Genomic DNA, 21,866 nt, shown 5'->3' on the forward strand with positions numbered 1-21,866 from the left:
TTTAATTCCCATACCGTTAATCATGTTTATATGTTCTAAACAGCAAACCATGATTACAAGCATTTTAAGTTTTCCACAAATAACTGATTTTAGATAGGCTTAGAGCATTATGAAGCCAATTGCAACAGGAAACCAAATTAGTACCCACTTTCTACCCATCGTAGTAAAATCAAGTTTTGTTATCATCAAATATTCTGTATAAGTAGTGTATGAAATAAAGATAAATTAACGACATTGACAGCAGCGGCAGTGGTGTAGCTAGCGTTTTCGGGGCCCAGTTCGGAGTCAAGATCTGGGGCCCTTCTTTTTTTCTTTTTTTGGCATTAACGTCCTCACTGGGACAGAGCATGCTTCTCAGCTTAGTGTTCTTATGAGCACTTTCACAGTTATTAACTGAGAGCTTTCTTTGCCAAAGTTGCCATTTTCGCATTCGTATCTCGTGTGGCAGGTACGATGATACTCTATGCCCAGGGAAGTCAAGGAAATTTATATTACGAAAAGATCCTGGACCGACCGGGATTCGAACCCAGTCACCTTCAGCATTGCTTGTAGCCGCGGACTCTAACCACTCGACTAAGGAAGGCCCCTTCTAAACGGGAATTAATTGACTAGACATTTAATCGTTATAATAGTATGCTTTCAATCAACATCAGCATTTGGGATTGAACATTATAGAATTTGCATTCATCTATTATTGAAGTCGCTTTTATTTTTTATACTTAATAATCAAAATATCAAACATTGAAGAGTAATATGCTGATACGACTACTTCACGGCTGATACGGCTAACTGTCTAAAAAGAAACTTTGGTGACCTCATACCTAAAAAAGAGACTAATAATGACCAGACAACTCTAGAAGCGTCTTTCTAAAAGTTCAGGAATTTGCTTGAAGTTCCCTTTAGATATTAATTAGATGATTTCTTCAGGATTACATTGAACGATTTTTTAACAGACTTATCAAAACATTCCCCCAGAATTTTGATTTGAGTAATCTCAAAAATTCAATCAGAACTTTTTCCAACGATACTCTCAAAAGAACTCCTTATTTATGAATTCATTAAAATTAATAAGGAAACTTTGGTTGAATTCATTTTGAAATTCCTGGACGAATTCCTTATAGATTTTATGGTACAAACCCTGAAAGAATTTAGGGAGCCATTCCTGAAATATTTTGTGAGGTATTTCATGAAAACTTGGTTCTAAGAACGACTAAGAATGTTTACACAAACTTCGTCAATCGTAGAATTAGATTGTTATTTTATAGGAACATTTTCAAGGTGTCTCAGTGTAAAATCTAGAGAAATCATTACAAAAATGTCCGAAGGAATCTTGTTTTTTTTCTATCTTTATTAACGAGATTTTTAGCCCTGGGCTAGTTCATCTCGGGACCAACGGCTTTACTTCCCTTCCGAGGGAATTCGTCACTATAACTTTTACGTCATAAATGACTATGTCGGGGATGGAATTCGATCCCAGGTCCTAGGCGTGAGAGGCGAGTGTTCTAACCACTACACCAGGTCCGTCCCCAGGAATCTTGTGAAAATTCCTGTGCGAATTTCGTTGTAACTCTGTTTTTGAACTGCTGAAGGATTTTCTGGGGCGAATTTCTCATAGCATAACTTAAAAAACCGTTTAAGGCAGTTCAAGGCAAATTGTTGTGAGAATTGTTAGACCATGAGGTAGACGAATCTATATAACAATGTCTGTAGGGATCTCTGGAAAAGTCTTACGTATTCCTACAAAAAAGATCTGAATCAACCTCTAGAAGAAATTCTGAAGATGTAATCTCTAGATTTATTGCAATGCGTAAATGGAAAAAGGGACTTCAGATACTGTTTTGAGTAAGAAAGAAACTTTCTAAACTTTTATTCACCTTTGTTCACGTTTTAGAAATATGCTTTGGTACTTTTTAAGAATGTATAAAATATTCATTTCAGCTTGGTCCCGGAAATAGCTCATAATTAAATGTTTTCGAATCAGATCCTGGCTTCCTGAGGCTCAAGTTATAGAGGGCCCCTAATGATTAAAAGAATCCAATACCACTCTCAAAAATTGAAGACTCATCATATAGTAACTACTTAACCCAAAGAAGATGTTCAACTTTTATACATGCTAACATACTACAAATTAGAGAGTTTAGATTTGTACGGCCTGAGAAAATTTGTGTAGCTCCTGCAGTAGGATTTTTTTGCATTTACCAGTTATTGCGCCTGGGGTATCAAATCAAAACTAGACAGAAAAAAAAACATGAAAAGAACTCTTCAATTTTATAAGTATTCGAATCTCTTCATGATGGACTAGCATAATAGCTAAGTATTTCACAGAATAATTCAAGATTTTCCAAAACCCAACATGTTAAATCATGATTTGTAAGTGGTAACCAAATAATCACGGATATTTCTTGCATTTCATAGGCATTTGCAATTACTGCTTTCTCTTGTTTCCATTAACTGTTTGGACTAAAATTACCAGTGTTTGGATTTCGATCCGAATAAGCCGATCGAACCATATTCAGAGAGTGTAACAGTTCACGAACCATTTCAGTTCATGGCACATTGCAATTGGAGGGCCCTATGAATGTTTATATTTACTCTCTCGTTTGGTACGTGGCGATAGAGCGTTCTAGAGCAGTAACTCTCACAGAATACAACGGTGTCGAGCCTTTCGGGTAATTTATGTTTTGCGTAGAATTAGTAATACCTTCAATATTTTCTGGTAATACAACCTTAAACAACTTAATTGTAATCTAATGGATCATCGAACAACACTGTTGGTGCAAACATAGCACAGAAAATGGAAAATATTCGCCTCTGTTTATTGATCAGAATGAGAGTGTGTCAGCGAATGTAACACGTGGTGACACACAGGGGTAGGCGCCCAACTGTGGGTGGTGTATGTCTGTCTTTTTTTTTCTTTTCGTGGCTCGTTATCTTCGTGTGTGTTGTGTGAATGCAGGCGGATAAATGGGTTTAAATTTTGGCTCGTGTGTCAATGATCGTTAAATTTTCCAAAGCCTGAAAATTACTTTAGATTGTACTGTTCAATAAAGTTAGACTCGATCAAAAAAATTAAATGGAAAAGATAGCAAAGAAATCCGGGTGGCAGTGCACAATCGTAGGCTAGTTTTGAAATTATTGTTTGAAGCAATATTTAGGAAATGTTAAAAGTGCATGCTCAATTTCACCTAGTTATTCAGATTAGTGTGCAATACAAATTGTTCTATGAATAGCAACACAAAATTGGCTCCGTAATGTCTCAGACTACTTGAGCCTGAACAGTAAATTGTTTTAAACTTTTTGCGGCCCGCAATTGCAGATTGACATGGATAACATTGAAACATGATTTATGGTATTAGATCGCTTTATTCCATGCTTTAGATGGCTGAGCCGCAAAAAGAGCGTAACTCAAAATTTTGTTGGTCTTTTCATTCAAAACTCTGCCCAGAGATAACAAATAACTGAACAAACCAGATTTGGACCAAGTTTTTATTGTATCTTTTTTTGATAATCACGGCTAATGAAAAACCGTTTAAATTCTTCCTTCAAATATCTGAACTTAAACTATCAGAAGAGAGTAACTTTAAAACGGGTCCCACGATTTTTTTTAAATTTTGCCCAGACAAGCAAGTTAGCAATAGAGAAAGACTGGTGAGCACAGACCTGATAACGATTATTTTCCGTGTACGCAAAACTTGAAAGCAGATACTATTTCAAAGGATGCTCAAAAGAAAGCTAAATCACTGTTGAAACGATAGTAATGTAGCAATACTAGTTACGGTTTAGGGACAAATTCGAAAGACAAAATGTCGAATGCCTAAACGTCGAATCTCAAAACTTCGACATTTTGTCGTTTGACTTCGAAAAAATAAAACTTCGAAAGCTGTCAATTTTCGTTAGTGATTTGGAATTGTTATTTCACATATTGTTGGTTTAATTGCGCTATAAACATCGTTCGGCACATAGTGAATCATTTATTCTTTCGGAAGAGAATATTCTTCCAAGAAAATTTCGTTTCCTTAGAATTTTCTCCATTCGATGTTTCCGTCGTTTTGCCCTTTCGACGTTTTGTCCCTTCGACGTTTTGTCCTTTCGACGTTTCAAATTCGCCATTTTGTCTTTCGACATCACCCAACCACCACAAGGACAAAATGTCGAAATGCAAAACGTCGAAAGTCAGAAAGCCGAATGTCAAAACATCGAATCAAAAAAAAAACATCGAAATGACAAAACGTCGAAAGTCGTAACATTTCAACAGCGATCTGGAATCGTTTTCCAAATTTCTTATTTCACATCGAGGTCAATTAAATGTGCGTTTGGCACATAGTGAACTGTTTATTCTTCCAGAAGGGAATCATTCTTCCAAAAAATTTCGTTTTCTTCCAATATTTTTTTTCGACGGTTGGGTGAGAAAACGTTGAATCCCAAAACGTCGATTACCAAAACGTTGGAAGAACAAAAAGTCGTAGGGACAAAACGTCTTGAGGAGAAAATTGTAAGGAAACAGAAATTTCTTGGAAGAATTATTCATTTGACGCCCAACGTTACTTTTATCATATTTAATCGAACAAGATGTGAAAAAAATAAATCCAAACCGCTATTGAAAATTGACTGCTTTCGACGCATTGTCCTTTCGACCTTTTGTCTCTTCGACGTTTTATCCCGTTCGACGTTTCGGCATTCGACGTTTAGAGTTTCGACGTTTTGTCTTTAGAAATTTTGTCCCTAAACCGGTTTGAATAATGGGTTTAGGGACAAACTTTCGAAAGACAAAACATCGAAAGGCAGAATGTCGAATACCAAAACGTTGAAAAAAACAAAATGCCGAAAGGAAAAAAAAATCAGCTAAGATTTTAAATTGTTCCCAGATTTCTTTTTCCGCATCGTGGTCAATGAAATGTGTTTTTGACACGAGGTAAATTATTTATTCTTGCGAAAGAGAATCATTCTTCCAAAACAAAATCGTTGTGTTCCATTTTTCTCTTTTAGACGTTTTGTCCTTTAGGCGTTTTGGAATTTGACATTTGTCACCCAACCTTACGAAAGAAGTCTCGCAAACAATGTTGAAAATTCACCGCTTTCGCTGTTTAGGGTTTCGACGTTTGGTCCCTTTCGACGCTATCTGTTTCGTCGTTTTGGCATTCGACGTTTTGTCTTTCGACGTATTGTCTTTCGATATTTTGTCCCTAAACCCATCAAAACATTCATTTCATTTTCTGAAAAAAGATACCGGCTCTTCAGCCATTTAGCTCCGCTGTCTGTAACTCTACACTAGCCAAAGCACAACCTAGAAACATTCCTGACGAAAAGTTTCTATGGCTGAAGCGGTAATCGAACCCACATGCGCTCAAATGCTTGACGACACTAACCGCACGGCCACGAGGCCCACAAATATATTAAAAAAAAAAAACTTGTTTAAAAACTTTGGAATGTCTGTTGGAAAATTTCTGCACAAGAATTTATTTTCTGGCAGATTTTCTGATGAGTTGGAAATCATGGAAGGACTTGTGACGTGGGAGGATTTTTTTCAATAATCTTGATGCGATACAGTTTTCTAGAGAATTCTTTTTGATTTTTTTTATGAATTTATGGTGAAATTTATAAAAAATTGTAATGAATTTGCATTTTTCAAAATATTCAGATAAAATTTAAAATAATTGACAAAAATTTCGACGAGATTAAAAAAAAATTGACGAGAATTATGATATGCGATATTTGTGTCAACATATTTCGAGGTATTTAAAAATTATACTGCGGAACACGTTTTTGTCTCAAGCATAAAAATACCGCTATTTATTGAATTAAGGGTTGCTTGATTCATTGTCGTTTTCAAAAATAGCATAGCACGTCTACTAGGTTTTGAGATACTGGCTGCTGAAAATGCTAAATTTCCCAGCTTGTATGGCAATTTATTTGTTTAATTTGTCAACGAATTTTGATTTCATGTGTATAACAATACTTTTTAACAAAGTTCATAATACTTTCATTGTTATTTTTTGGTGTTATTTTTTGGTGATTTTGAAAAGTATTGTATTTTGTCATATAAGAGAATCAAAGAATTTTGTATGGAGACTGCAAGCATGTTTTAAAAATCGATTTAATATAAATTTTATCACGCAATTTCAACAAAATTACATCTGAAATAAAAGTTTATGCGTGCTGATTTAGATCACAAAAAAGTTTGAAAAATCATACATTAAATTTCATGTAAACATCAATTAAATCAGTGCTTTATACAATTTTGCGACCTGCAGCTAAAAATTGTGACGTGCAGGGACACGGCTTCAGATTCGGCGACCCCAAATCTACTAGAGACACATTATTTAATTCTTGAGACACGCAAAAATGTCATTTTTGTTACGCTGTGTAGCTTTTGAAATTTATTTTAAAAACATCATTCAAATCATTATCCCCCATCATCAGTCATGTAGTAATGTCCGAGCAAATACAAACTGGAGGTATCTGGCTTCGATTTCAGAACGGTGATAGAACGTTTCGAATGTATAAATGGAAATGTTTCTAAGTTGTGTAAAGCTTCTAAATGATTTAATTTAATTTAATATATCATTATGAAGGGTTCTGACCCTGTAACAATTGAGCACGTTTTACAAATTAGAACATCTACTCCTTCATAGCTAACCATATTCAGAAATGTTTACTGTGTGCTCCATAATCCGGGCCAAACCCGTCACAATCAATGTCTCACCCAAACCTTGACTCCCGTCAACCTCCTATTCTGTCAAACATCTCCGCCTCGTCTGAGTCTAGTTTCATTAAAGGTGCACTCCAAAACATCTCGTCACCGTTGTTGTTGCATCGAAAGTGCAAAAGTGTCAAGGATTTTATGCGCGACTTAATCCGTGCACACGATCCCTGCGGTTTCTTCTGCATCGTCGGCTCACGCTCCTTCCATTTGATGTCGCCCCATACTACAAAGTAGCAAAGTTCAATCGAATTAAGACCGAACGGGCACGATCACTGAGATCGGTGAGATGCAAGATTCCGAATCCGTCGCGTTACGATGGCGATGATGGTGGTGAATGTTAATAAATATTTGATCTCGCTCGTTTCGTCGTCATCTCGGTTGTTGTTTTGCTCAAGGCACGTATCTGAATAGGGGGTACTATTGAGTGAATAGTGTCATGCATGATTGAGTGCATCTAGCACACTTGATACCCTCTGACAATGCATGCGCCGCGTGAAAAGGAAAAGCTCCAAAACGCAAAACACTCACTCGGAATGATTTGATACTCCGCTTCCTACTTTCTATCGTGATGGATCGTCCGTTTCGTGTGGCGGCTGATGATGGTGAGTCATGTCAAGCAACTTTCATTGTTGTCGACGAAAGTAATCTAATGTGAACCACTAGTTGGTCGCCGTGTGCTGATTAGACCTGGGCGCCGCCGACTTTTTTTGTGGACTTATCGTAGAATTCAATGAGTAATCCTCCATGAACAGCTCCAGAATTTACCCTTCAAAAACATCTGCACAAATGATCCATGGGTTGTTTCAGGGATTTAGCTGAATAGATCATAGCTGAATAAGCTTTATGACGGCGCACAGGTCTAGACTGCTGATATCACACGTGAAGCCGGAACTTGGCTTTTCTGGGTTTAGGGCCGGGTATAAAACCTCTACGTGTACAGAAGCTGCCGCGCACCGCGGATTAAGAGTAATATAGACAGTTGACAGACTGCCGTAGATTAAATCGTTTATGGCGTACCGATTCCCGGGCATTAACGGATGCTGGAGGCTAGACGCTTTACGATGAGAAATTTAGATCTGCTGGGCCTTTGGACCTCGCTACCGCTTTTCGCATTTTCCGCTCGGCAGTTGTAACTCGAAGACTAGTAAACCTATTCCTAGCCGAGAAATGAAAGTTGGCCTTTGCATGTGACCTTTACAGCAGGAGCATGGGGCTCCGATCATTGATAACACTTACGCATGTCGGACGGTGATACATTGTATAAGGTGCGTATCGTATGGTGCCCAGCAGGATAACTGTGCCCAAGGGTTAACTTTAATTGAACATGGCCATAATTCATTTGGATGGTGAGATGGGATGAGGTATGTGCGTCTGTGTGTTTGATCTAAGGGAACGCCTTTCGATTACCGATGGTTCCAGCGTAATAAAAATGATAATTTATTCCACCACCCGCCAGCTTATCTGAGTTGCTTGCAAAATAGGAGTGTTTGTGCAAATGAGTGAATGTATGTCCCTGCCCCTCGATGTATGTGTATGTAATATAGGAAAATAAATAGTTATCGTTTGACCATTGCAATGGCAAGAAGCCACCGTACGCCGTCTAATTAATCATTCCGATATCCCGAAAAAGCACAACGGATAATGGGTCCTACCCGTGCGCGATCATAATTTGGTGCCGTGACTAGCCGTGTTTGAAGAACCTGGTGAAAAGATGATCAATTAGAACGGGAAACGAAAATTGAAATAAGCCATAGAGTAACGATCAGCAGCAGCACAATAGGAGACGCCGTTCTGTATAACTTCCAGCTGCGATAGTGTGGCCCCGATGGTAGCTATTCAGCAGAGCATATCTCGTGTTTAGCTTATCCAGTACTGCAGCAGGGAGCTCAGTATTTAACTAGACAGGAATGCTCTACCCCAATGGACAGGTGTATACACGCAACGGGTTCCTACCTTGTGTTAACTGTAAGGATTCCGCGACACTTCCAGCTACGATGGTGAGGGCAACGAAGCAGCCATCTAGCATCTATCGTTCTCGATGCAGCAGACTACGACAGTCATAGATCGAAATGGTATCAATGGCAAGTGCGATCGCCGGACACTCGAGCAGTTGTTGTCGTTTCTCCAGCAACAATGATTTGGCAGTATCGTTAGATTTTAATTTGGTTTTATTTAAATTTTTCGTTAAATCCTGACGATGATAATTTATTGTGTTGTATTTGAAAACGGTTCGTTTTGGGGGGGAGTATGTTTGTGCAAATGAGTGAATGTATGTCCCTGCCCCTCGATGTATGTGTATGTAATATAGGAAAATAAATAGTTATCGTTTGACCATTGCAATGGCAAGAAGCCACCGTACGCCGTCTAATTAATCATTCCGATATCCCGAAAAAGCACAACGGATAATGGGTCCTACCCGTGCGCGATCAAGGAGACTTCTTCGCATGGTTAAGCTTTACGGGATTTGAATGCAAATTTTATTTCAAATCACCTGATCTGGAAAGAATTTCCAGTTTTGTGGTAGTATTTCATAAGTGATGCTGATTTCTACGATAAACATAATAAGGTTTTTTGCATTATCGATCATTTAAACTTTATTCAGATTTTGAGGCTTACAAAACCTTCCTAGTTTTGTATTAGGGTTTCCTGCAAATTGTTTACGAAATTCCCTTGTGTTTTTTTTTATTTCCAATAAGGATTCCTGCAAGAATCTCTCTAAAGATTATTGCAGAAATTTCTTTAGAGACTTTCAAACATTTTTTTTAAATTATTCCAGGATATTTAGGTTCTCAGGTCCTCCGGGGCTTCTTTCGAAGATATTTCTTTCAATTATTCTGAAAAATTACCAGAAAAAACTCTCCTTACACTCGAAAGAAGTTTCCAATCTCTCTAAATGATTAGAAAAAGTATGCTGTTATTTGTTTCAACTTTCAATCTCTTAAAGAGTATCTTTGAAAATTAGTCAGAGTTGTCTCTAGTAGGTCATCCAATTCAAGAATACTCTGAAATAAGTCGTAAGCGTATTCTTGAATTGGATGATCTCCTGTAGAAAACTCTTACGAATTTTAATAGATACCTCTTAAGGGATAGAACGTTAATATATGTGCCTGCAAAGCTTTATGGCACCTAGAGAGGTTGGAGACTTCCTAAGAGAATCCTTCTAAATTGTTCCAGGATTCCTAGGTCTTCTCGTTGAATTACCTCTAAAGGGTATCTTCGAAAATTGGTTAGAGTTTTCTCCAGGAGGTCATTAAATTTAATCATTCGTTTAGGGAAGTGTTTCAGAGGATTGGCATGGGGCAATCCCCTTAAAGAGTTTTGGACAAATTTCTTGGCAAAAAAATGGAACATGCTCATGCCTGAATTTTTTAAACATTATTTGAACCTGTCCAGGAAAAGCTTCCAAAAGAAATTTACTGCAGAATTTATTCTATAAATAATTCTGAGTTGCCTACACACATTGATTCAAATGTTCCTGAAACATTCCTTTATGAATATTTACTGGGTTTAAATGATTTGTCTAAGAATACCCTTCAAAGATTTTCTATGAAATTCTTCAGTGTAGGGTCCAAGAATTCTGTAATTCTGGCAGGTAATTTTCAAGACAATTTTCAATGCGTTTTCTATTAATTCCTTAAAAATACTTTTAGTTATTCGACAAAACGTTCCCCAGGGCAGGCTTGGGAACTGTGACAACTATTTACCACAGTTCATCGATTCTGCCAGTCAACCAAAACACAAAGCAACAGCAGCATCAATACCACCAGGCGTTGCGCTGCCAACGGATCACACACTGCTTGAATGTGTTTGTCTCACATCTATGATCGTTTTCGGACAGCCATCCCAAGGTGAATGATTGAATAATATGTTAAATAATTCAACCGCTAATCTTTCGCTTGTATTTTCAACTAATTGAAATCTATTAGCGCTAACAGCAAGAGCACAATTACTCCGTTGCGATACATATAAACAAGTTCAATTTTATGCCGCCTTTATCGAGCAAAAACGCAAAACCTAAGTGTAGAACTAGCCCTCGTGCGTTAAAATACACTCAAATAAAGATTAAAAAAAAAAAAAAAAAAAAAAAAAAAAAAACGCAAAACCTCGAAAACCGGAAAAATCGTGTCACCACTGTGCTCGAGTCATTTCGCATTCGGGTTTGAAAAAAACATTGCGAAGAAGAAGATTACAGTTTTGAAGAGCCGTGACATTTGTTTGTTTTGAACGGTCATGGTTTGCTTTGGATTTTGATGGTCGTGTAGAAACATGTAAATGTAGAGGTGGTAAATGTTGACTACAGTACTTTTCCCATCCCTGCTCCAGGGATTCATCCAATTAATGATTTACTTCAGGTGGGTTTGCCATAAATTAACGCTGAAATTTTTTTTTTGTTCAAATTTTTCAGGGAATCATTAAATTTTGTGGCGTAGTTGGTTTGCTTGTTTCTATGAAATTCAGTTTTTTTCGGGACGCCGTTGGCTGTTTTACATGACAACCCTAGTTGCGGGAAATCATTCATTTTTTTCAGTTTATTTTTTATCTGAACATTTTTGTTTTGATAAATTTGTAGGTCATCCAGTATGATTTCCACGAATATTCATATTTTTTCCTCTGGCTGGCTAGGAATCCAAAAATTGCAAAACTACCACCATTTCTGTAAAAAAATAGCATGTCTTTTGCCTCACGAACCTTCCTTGTGTGAAAATTAGCCATGGAAAACAAACTCAAGGCAAATCAGATGATCCGTGATGACGTTATGCGCTGATCATCGTTTGTCGTCCATTTTCAAATATTTTAAAAATGATTCCTCCTGTAATTTCTCTATTATTGTACTAAGATATTAGCTTTGGAATATCTGCAGCTTAGCTTTAGAAATCTGCAAAGGAGTGCTTAAAGGATCGCTGGAAGTGTCCATGTGGCAATTTTCGGGGAAATTTTTGATGAAATCTCATCTTCTAGACAATTAGCTCTAAAATACCCTACATCTTAATTATTCACATAAAATTTTAAGGTTTTTATGAGCCGTATAGAATTCACATTGCAGCTCAAATGGTGTTTAAACGAAAAAGCCATTTATTAAGCCAAAGGTTTCAAATATCGTTTTTTTAATCCGTACAACCTTTTTAAAATTTTGGCGATGATAAAGTCTGTTCCACTTGGAATTTGTCCGCACAAATTATGTGATATCTCCAAGAGGAAAAACATTAAAAAAAAATATTTTGAAAGAATTTTTATTGAGCTTCGTGGGAAAAATATAAGAACAATATTTCTCAGCTTTCAAACTTTTAACCAAAGTCCACCCATGAAATCTTGCACAGTACTGTTGACTACTTTTTTTTTATTACTTTTTCTTATTTTTACTTTTTCTTAGTTTTACGCTTGTTTATTACTTATTCTTTGTTCTGTTGGATATATGGGCAATTTGGTGGACTTATTCTTTTTCTCTATAATCGACATTACTGTACTCTTACCGTATACAGTATGGACCCGATTTTGTCAGCCCCTCGATGAATTTTAGGCTGACAAAATGGGGAACCTGACAAAATCGGGTCTTTTTATTTTGTTCCTGTTTTTTTAAATTTTGACGTGTTACATAGTTACATGGACTTTTAGGAGGGCGATGGACATGGGCGTAGCCAGTTTTTTTTATCAGGGGCTCTCCCTCCCTTATATTGGTAATATCGATTTTTGACACTTAATAAAAGGCATTGCCATGGCCCCCTCTGGCTACACCCATGCGTGCATGACACCTAACATCATCATCAATTTTAATGTAAACGTGGTAAAACATGACGATAACAATTTTTTGACAAATTTAGAATAGGCTGACAAAATCGGGGGTAGACAAAATCGGGGGCAGACAAAATCGGATCAGTACTGTATATACCATACCATCCCATTCTGATGTTATAGATATGTTATGATAGCTGCACAGCAAAAATAAATGGATTTACGTGGCTCTTAAAAGAATATGATTGTCATGCATATCGAGTTATAACTGAATATTCAACAATCAATAATGTAAGCTTGCATTCAGGAATTCTTGCAATCTTGAGTGAAACTGAAATATTTAATGTTCTTGGATCCAACATTCACCAATATTACATGCTGTCTTGCATCTGGAAAGTGAAATCGCAAACAAGAATGCTTTGTTTATATGCTGTATATTCTGTCAAAAATATTGCACATCAGTGAATTGACTGCTTGGTCATTTAATATGCATTATATATGATTGAATTTTCATCGTGAATTCATGTAAACCGAGCTGTTTTGCTTGCAACATTATTTGAGAGAAGACATTTTGCGTTCAATATAAAAGATTTTGTTATCAATGTTGAATATAGTAGCTTGTGTTTGTAGTATTTATCATTCAATTGGGTCCTAAAATGTTTAATAAATTCTTGTTTTTATTTAATAATACGAAAGAGCATGTTATTGCAACTATTTTAGCAAGTTTTCCAGCTCAAATAACGGCTATAACATTTTTAAACTTTAATTTTAAAAATGGTTTCGAATATGAACCTTGACACTTGTGATCTTGTTTGACATTCACTTTTTCGACAAAAATGCAACATGGCATATAGTTTGAACACTGGGGTTGTTCCTATCTGACATTTCGGAAGGGACACGGAGAACAAAATATACGCAACATTTGAGTTTAAACCAAAAGGTGTGACAAAATCATAAAAAAATGTTTTTTGTACTTAAACCAATGAAAATCAATTAAAAATTGAGTAAACATGTGTTTCTGCCCTAAACTTAAGCGATTGGTACTAAAATTGAGACAGGGCTTTAGGACCCTATTATATATTACAAATGGCTTCACTTGATTTTAGCTAAAATTATGTGACGTAATAAGATTTTTTTGGTAAGTGCACGGTGCTCCTCTGATAGTTATTTTCAGAAAAAAAAACTTCATTAAATCTGCGCTCACCAATCGTTTTCTACAGCTAAACTGTATATATGGGCAAAATTAAAAAAAAAAATAATCATACGGCCCGTTATGAAGTTACGCCCTCTTGATTGTATAAGTCCACAAATTCAAAGGAGATCTGAGATATTTGAACGGGTTTTCATGTGTCGTTATTATCAAAAGAAGCATGTTCCGTTAAGCATGTTTAAATGTTGCAAAGGCTTTTACAATAACCTGATTTATCAAAGGCTCAAGCGCTATAAGGCCTCCTGTTTCTGTTCGGGATGAACCACTGCGACCAGTTTTCTGTGATCTTTTGTAGTATACCCGTGTCCTTTGTTTAGTGCATGTCGTTCTACTCCATTACTATTGAGAAATAATGAAGAAGTCGTTTTTTTATACAATTATCATTCTTCACCATTTCTCATAGAGCCTTAGTTGAAAAAGATTCCGCTATTTATATCTTTTGGAGAAAACAGTTTGTTACCATTAGATTCTCAAAAGCGCGCCCCTTAATCAGGCTCGGCGGTTGAATGATACCGATTTTGACCATGCATAGGTACTCTAGCCTATCAAATTATTGCTTATAAGGTTCAAAGTCGTTTTTATAAGTACTTATAAGGTTCAAAGTCGTTTTTTGTAACTGTGAACAGGTTCCATCTCATTAGACATTTAGATTCCTTGAAACAAGAAGCTTGTTTAGAATGTAGGAGGTCTGCTACTCCTACATTCGTTTCCCTCCTAGATATTCACAAATAAGCACTTAATCTCAGAAAGAACTTGTCTTATGAATTGAAACCAGCCTCAGATGCTGATTGAGTTATTTTTCCACTTCGACCTCCTCATCGTCTAGCTCTAGGACAAATAGGTGGTTCTTAGTGATTTGTTACTCTCTTATACTCTTCCGACCATAACATATCAGTATTAACAAGAACAGATACAACAAGAGTACAATATGATAGATCTTACCTCGTAACGCACCTCGAAAAGGCGACCTACCCGCGTTACGGTCTATAAGGCCTTACGGAGGCAATTTTGTATTATTATTTTTCATAAAATATTGTTATAGCTCAAACCCAACTAGCTGCCCCCTCAACTGTTCCGGCTAACTTTCTACTGCCTCAGAACTGTTGCTGCGTATTTGTAGACAATTGTTTCACTGATTTGAATTAAAAAAAATTAGGATTTTTTTGCGATCATTTTTTCCAACTTTGTTGGGTTTTTATTGAATTTATGCAGAATTCTCTCACATTTTTCGCGTTTCAACTTCATGAAATTTTTACCACTGGATAAACCATTTTTCCTGATCACAAGGGTGTAATAAGATTCTAGCTATGACAACTAGAGACATCACATGAATTAAGAAGAAGCGGTCAAATACTCAGTGGAACAGACTATACTGACAGCTTGCAACTTTGCTTTATATTTTAAAATATCATTATATTGTGAAAAGAATCATTAGGCTGAAAAGATTGCCCAAATGAATACAATTTGTAAGCTTAAAACATCGATTGGCAATATTATGGCAATTATGAGCTATTTTGAAGAAACATTAACACATGTGATACCAAATTTAAAAAAAAAGATCGATAGTTAAGAGAAAAAAAGCGTAGAAAAAGTTTTAGGTAACAAAAAACATAATTCCAAAAGTCAGCTAACAATCTTAAAGAAAGTTATACCTGGAGAAGGTATCGACCGTGATTGTTTAATATACAGGGTGTTTGGTTCCGGGTTTTTAATAATTTGAGAATTGATAGGTCTCCATGAGATTTGAAAAAGTGCCCATGAAACATAGGACATTACTTTTATATGTCTTCATTATGTTGCGTTATAAGGATGAAACTTGGCGAATCCGCCACTCAAACTTCGAAGTGCCATTAAATATTAACAATACGAAGTGCTATAAAATATTAACAATTTCAAAGATTGTTTTTTCATTCGATGTGACACTTTAAGCTTGATAATGTTGACCCGTTTTTATTGTGCAAAACTTTAAGCTGACATTTAATTACTTTTGTTTATTTTTCTTTTCAGATTTTGTTTATTCGTGAAAGCATTCGACTGTTCAGCATTGTAAGTGATTTTATTCTACTCATTTTTATAATTATCTAAGTAAGTAAAAATAAGGATTTAGCAACCCGAAGAACTGTGAAATTCGTTGTCATGCTTGTTTAAATTAGTCAGTTTATGATGTTATAGAATTATTTGAATATTTTCCTTTTAATCTTATTGTTAAATGTTTTGCCATCGGTTGATAAGAGAAATTGAATTATATATTCTAGCTGTATTCTCTGAAGGTCGTGGTGAAACCGTAGTGGAAAAAATCTGCCCTCATGGTTTGAACCAATGAATAAATGTTAATGGTATATCTTTTGCATTGATTAGTTTTTCATATACAGGTTACTTGGTTCTGGCCTTCTGATACCTCAAATTGCCACTTTAATAGATTTGAAAATCAAAGATATTCTAGTAACTGCTTGGAACGAGATCGACATAAATTTCTTCAGTGTTACATTGGGGTGATTCAAAATTCAAAACTGTTTGAATATCTACCTTACCTTTCTTACCATAAACATAGTGTTCTGTGGAAGTTTTAAGCTTTTTCGGTGATGAGTTGAAGGTGGCCCAAAGACAATGTTGGTCTACATGGCAATTACTATGAAGAAATGTCGAAACACGTTAGTTTTTTTTTTGTATCTTTATTAACGAGATTTTCAGCCCTGGGCTAACTCATCAACGGCTTTACTTCCCTTCCGAAGGTAGTCGTCATTGAAATTTTAGTTACTATTTCGGGGATGGGATTCGATTCCAGGTCCTCGGCGTGAGAAGCGTGTTTTCTAACCCCTGCACCAGGTCCATTCCCTTACGTTAGTGTTCTGATTAGAGTGTCCATTTCCCTGCTATTTTGCTCGTCCCGGGATTCGGAACAAAAATCTAAGCTTGTCCCGGGATTCCGGGATCTCGGGATTTCTCAAATTTTCAATACTAGTTTTGGTTGAAATGCAAATAGAAAATCAACAAAACAATATATTACTTTCTTATTCTGATGAAGTAACTTAACAAAACCAAAACTTAGCTTGACTAATTAAGGGTTTGCTAGGGTATTTTACAAATTCTGTATAATACTTATGAATGGAAGTACGGTAAAAAAATAATGTGCTCCAGACGTTTGACAAGTCATCAAAACTTTAGAACAAAAGAAACGATTGTAGATAAAAGTATTGTAGAATATCATGCTGAAAGTTAGGTGTATTTTAGAATTTTCTTTCTCAGTCTAGGCTTATTGAAGAGAAAAACATTAAAACTTTACATCTAGATAAATAAAACAGGTGTATTAGAGTGATACATGTTTTGAAATTTTTGATCCCCTATGCTTAAACGACTTGTATTATGGTAAATAGCATCCTCCCAAAATTTGAAATGATTCGGAAGAAATTTGACTGTGCACAGGCCATTTGAAGTTTATATGGAGATTACAATGGAAAATGCCATCCTTTTGTATTCAGCCCTCTATCTCTTCGTCATGATATGTAATGGAAGAGTGAACACAATCTTCTCATGTGACATCCTTTCAGCTACAACCTTGACGAAGACCACTGGACGTCAGGATAAATTGCTATTCATAATAATAAAATGGGTATGCATTTTGCATGCTTCACCAACTGCCCGGCAGGCAACAGTTGTACTCCTGGTGGATAGAATACATCAAAGTAATCCAGGCTACTATGTTCTACAGCAAAAAAGCAGTGTTGCTCTGAAAGTACCGTTTTGACTCATATTCCGAACACTTAAGGCCAACAGTGACTTCAAATGCATCTGATTGGCATAAATTAGCTGATATTTGTGTAAATTTTAGTTTCTTCGCAAAGTCTAACTGTTAGCGGTTGGGTGTACCGATAATAATGTTAATTTGACTAGTTTTAGTATTGTTTTTACGTTAAAGTATGGAACAACATTTTGATTCAAATGCCGAACACCGTGTTCATTCTGTCTCATATTCCAAACACCTTGATTCAAATTCCGAACAGCACAAGTAAATCGTATTCAAATGAATAATTTCGCAAATAAATTTATTTGAGCTAGTTCTACTGGTCTCAAACTAGAGAATCATCACTACTCCCGCGTTATAAATTATATTGGAGACGTTAAAATTTAATTTCAATTGACTGCCATTTCCTTGTCATTTGGTGACATATTTCAGCGAAACATTTCAACCAAATCGCCATACAAAACCGAGTGTTCGGAATATGAGTCTGTTCGGAATTTGAGACAAAACGGTAATTGAATGATCATCTCAGCATGGTTTAGACTTTGTTATCAATAATAACAAATTATCCTTACGTCCAATCCAAATGTGGTCTTCGGCAAAGTTGTAACTGGGAAGATTTCACGTGAGAAGAGTTTGTTCGCTTTTCCATAGATTGTTATTTCGAGCAGTTAGAGGACTGAACACAAAAGCTTTGTCTTTTTCATAGTAATTTCCATAAAAACTTCAAATGGCGTGTGCACATCCAAATTTCGTCCAAATCACTTCAAATTTTGGGAGAATGATTTTAATCATAATTGACACCGTTTAAGCATGGGGCAGCAAAAATTTTAAAATTTGCATCAGTCTAAGGTGTATCTTAGTTCGTAAATTGGTCTTTTAATGAAAATAATTTCTCTTTTATTGTCATTTTTATTATGTTATTCTATTTTATTACAAAAGGCAACCTTAATAAAGCCTGATAGTGAGGAAAATAGGGGCCCAGATAGCCGTAGCGGTAAACGCGCAGCTATTCAGCATGATCATGCTGAGGATCGTGGGTTCGAATCCCGCTAGTCGAGGATCTTTTCGACTTCTCGGGGCATAGAGTATCTTCGTACCTGCCACACGATATACACATGCAAAAATGGTCAATCGGCAAAGAAAGCTCTCAGTTAATAACTGTGGAAGTGCTCATAAGAACACTAATCTGAGAAGCAGGCTTTGTCCCAGTTGAGACGCAACGCCAGGAAGAAGAAGAAGTGAGGAAAAATGTCATTGTTTTTCAATGAAATTAAGTGGTTTTCATCGTATTCTACGTACATATTGGGAATCTCTGGATTCCCGGTATGTCAAGACTAAAACTCCAGGTAACGGGAAATTTATCAAATCCCGGGATTTTTTTATCCCGAGATGTCTTGGGATGGACACTCTAGTTCTAATGCAAGTACAAACTTTCCGTCCCATAGTGTGAACTCATTCTTCAAACCCCAATGAAGGATGTTGCTGAAGAAACAAATTCCTTTTCAGCTAATTTGATTGGGATTTTTGTAGATGTTTGCAGAGCTATAATCCAACATGAAGCAAAATAATAGCAAACAAAACTCATTTTTTTCTATTCGTCGGATTGAATTGGTCTCTCCAGAAAATTTCTGTATTATGGTTTTAAGAATGAAACTCATTGTTACTTTTCAGTACTAACGTGTGGGAAATATTTTTCATAGTTTATCCATAGTAATTTTCATATAGACCGTACCACCACCTAGAAAGCCGAAAATTTCACAGAACACTATTTTAATGGTAAGGATGGGGCCTTCCTTAGCCGAGTGGTTAGAGTCCGCGGCTACAAAGCAAAGTCATGCTGAAGGTGTCTGGGTTCGATTCCCGGTCGGTCCAGGATCTTTTCGTAATGGAAATTTCCCTGACTTCCCTCGGCAAAGAGTATCATCGTGCTTGCCACACGATATAGGAATGCAAAAATGGCAACTATGGCAAAGAAAGCTCTCAGTTAACAACTGTGGAAGGGCTCATTGAACACAAAGCTGAGAAGCAGGCTCTGTTCCAGGGAAGACGTAATGCCAAGAAGAAGAAGAATGATAATAAATCTTCGAGCTGTTTAGTAGAATACCTATAAGTAGATGAAAAAAACGACTTTAGTACTATACCATTTAATTCCATTGGAGCTTATATCTTTTGACAGATCTGTCAAAAGATACAAGCTCTAGTGGAATTAAATAGTATTATACTAAATTCGGTTTTTTCATCTAATAATAAGAAGAAGATGGTAAAAGATATATGGGGGATTGGATTTTCATTTGTTTTAAATTTTGAACCGCCCTATTGTTACATGCGTTTGTCTGAGCTTTTAGCGTGCTAGAACGATACTCTTAGGAACTTAGCACCTAGTCGAGATGATGATAGATGAGTATTCTTGTTTAATCATTATGAGTCTAAATACAGGTGCAAACCGACGTCTCTCTCCATATCAGTCACCGATTAGGTGCACATTAATTGTAATGCACCTTGCATTGCTACTATTGTTGCTAATTTGTTTTACGTTGTTCCGTTTACAAGTAAAAGCAATTTGAATGCCCACGTCGTCAGCAATCGATTTGGTACGACAATTAAAACCTAATGTGAAACGTGCATATGTCGGTTCGGTATGCTCCGCGCAGTTATCTCACGTGCTAGGCAACACATTCGTCTCGGAGCAGCATAGTTAGTTTGCAAAACGTTTAATTACCAATTTGCGCGAGCTTCGTTAATACATGTGTACCAGCAAGCGAAACATAGCTTTATAGCGCCGAGGGTTGTTGTCTGCCATAAACGATTTGTGGGACCGGTCGTTTGATAGTCCATCACTCACCACGAGTGTCTGTAAAGTGATTCGAAAGAAAGTTTGTCGGTTTCCTTTCTTCGGTTTAGTATACATGGTTTGATTTGCAGTCACGTATGCTCGCAACATAGTACTTATCGATCTCCGTCTGGTGTGTAATTATCGATTATCGTGTCTTTATACAGCTTGCGGAAGAGTCACAGGAGAGAGAAAGATAACACCACACTACAACATTGGGGTAGGTTTACTAATATTCACCACCCTATGGAAAAATATGTTCATGAATCAATCGAAGGACTTGTGAATACTGTCAATACGCTAAACGAAAGTTTTCCATCCATGTTTAGCATGAATTATTGCTTTCGTTTTTTTTTGTTGAGCTTAAATTTGAAGGGAAGTTTTTTTCTAGTTTTTTTTAGCAAATTTAGAAGTGTCTCAAAATGTTGCTACAGAATTTTAAAAAGATCAATGAACACTGAACGATTTATGCCTTCTTGTGACGTAAAACGTTTTATGATCCGAGGTGGCGAATACTGGTACTATGACTTATACCGGAACATCTACCCTAATCGATGTTGTCGTGCTCGTGACGGCGGCGTTCCTGATCCACATCACTTGGTTGGAACGCTGGCTGACTGGTGCTAACAACTGGTAAAACACATCATCGAACAACCGCAGCTTCAATGAGATTTGAGATCCGTTGACGACGAACGGCGCGTCCCATTTCGCTGCCAGCATAATCACAGGTTCGGCTACTGCTTTTTCTATGGATACCTACTCGATTCGCGGCGTGGCGGCACTTGTTCAACGTTTATTGAATCGACTAGGTATTTGTGTAGAGCTTTTGATTATAGTTATCTTTAAGTGGGTGGTATCACGGCATTGGTATATTTGGTTGCAAGTTGTTGATTCATAGCATATTTGATATTTTATTGTAATTTACCTATTGCGATCACAGATTTTTCATCTTTATTAACATGATTGTTAGGCGTAAGCTAGCTCATATCGGAGACAAAGGCTTTATTCCCTTTTCCGAAGAAAGTCATCATTATAACTTTTATGTCATAAGTGTCTAATCACAAATTTCAAAAAGAATTTAAAAAGGAAACGTAAGACGAAGAATTAAAAAAATGAAGTTTTGTTGAGGATTAAATATCTTGTGGTGAGCTCGTTTTATACTAATAAAATAAATACTATTCACAAAATATATACATATACATAACCATTCGCTTGTAGAAGCAATACAATTTGCAGTAGGGTGTGGTTTATTTTTCGAAAGTTCTCAACACCAACATTTTGTGTGTCCTTCTGAATTCGAAAAAAAAAGAATTTTCCAAGTTTGAGTCAAAAATATTGCGATTTAGATTTGAAAAATATCATTCAGTAAAGCGTACTACAGCTTTGCCATTTTTAACGAATTTTCAAAATTCTTAGCAGCATTCTCTTCAAACTAGAATCAATGAAAAATTTGTAGAATATCAAATTTGTCTAAAATCAAAACTAATTTTTGTTAAAAGAAGATTTCTCCACATTATTCCTAATTTCACCTAATTTCATAAATAATTAACTGATTTCAAATATGTTAACATACTTAATGTACTTTTCAACTTTCAGTTATAACAAAAGGCTTCATAAACTCATAGTAAAATAGTATACATGTAATTTCCGA

General features: G+C 36.2%; 1 protein-coding gene across 3 annotated transcripts in view; it reads left to right on the plus strand.

Annotated features, from left to right (window-relative positions):
• Positions 1 to 21,866, plus strand: part of LOC110677878 — a 219,135-nt gene that overhangs the window by 101,680 nt on the left and 95,589 nt on the right. For all 3 annotated transcript variants that reach the window (XM_021849618.1, XM_021849619.1, XM_021849620.1), the window contains exon 3: positions 15,651 to 15,689. The gene's annotated coding sequence lies outside the window, so the exon portion shown is untranslated. The remainder of the gene's footprint in view (positions 1 to 15,650; positions 15,690 to 21,866) is intronic.

Source organism: Aedes aegypti, chromosome 3 (genome assembly GCF_002204515.2).
Source record: "Aedes aegypti strain LVP_AGWG chromosome 3, AaegL5.0 Primary Assembly, whole genome shotgun sequence".
Lineage (NCBI taxonomy): Eukaryota > Metazoa > Arthropoda > Insecta > Diptera > Culicidae > Aedes > Aedes aegypti.